This window comes from Aplysia californica, unplaced genomic scaffold, assembly GCF_000002075.1.
Source record: "Aplysia californica isolate F4 #8 unplaced genomic scaffold, AplCal3.0 scaffold00726, whole genome shotgun sequence".
NCBI classification, from domain to species: Eukaryota; Metazoa; Mollusca; class Gastropoda; order Aplysiida; family Aplysiidae; genus Aplysia; species Aplysia californica.
Window position 1 is genome coordinate 134,340 of NW_004797996.1, and position 782 is coordinate 135,121.

A 782-nucleotide genomic window follows, 5' to 3' on the forward strand; every position below is an offset into this window, starting at 1 on the left:
AAAAAAATTTGATGCAAAGGGTTCGACAGACCAAAATTTGCGCAAATTGTTGGCAGGGATTCTGAAAAAGATTGAATTGATACATCCTTGATATTGTCACACAGAGTTTGTGTATATACAACCTGCAACGTACTAAAGATTTACTTTCTTAAGTCTCATACTTTTCTTGTAACTGCCCTTTTAGTGTCATATACGATACTTGGACAAAAAAATGATCACAAATCAGAGTTATACTGCCAATCTTTTTAACACTGACGGAAGACTTATTACAATATCACAATCATCTTTTAGTACGTTGCAAACATATTATCTAGAAACAGTCATGCAAAGTGGGATTCAGCTGCGACAAGTACTTTTAGAAATATCTCTGCCAAGGTGACCCACCCCCCTAAGAAAATCATAGTTTTGAGAAAACTTTAAAAAACACGAATTCATACCATTCTATTACCATACAATGTTAAAAAACATGGCATATGTGAGCACTTTATAGATGTTTTGGACACTTGAAAATATTTCCAATTGATAAAGCAGATGTTGTTCTACTAAAATAGTCCAAAATCGAAAAATCGGTTTTGGATACCAAAATCGACTTTTTAGGCTGCCGTGGTGTACCTTAAGTCTGCCATTGAATGGAATAATTTTCTTTCGACGGATGTAGTTAAATTCGCCCACACGTGAGTGGAACCTTGGAAAAAAAAGGAAAAGAAAAAAAGGAAGATTTTAACTCTATTTTAAAAAGTTATGCTAGCTTTGCATATCAAAGAAATCATACTATTCCCCCC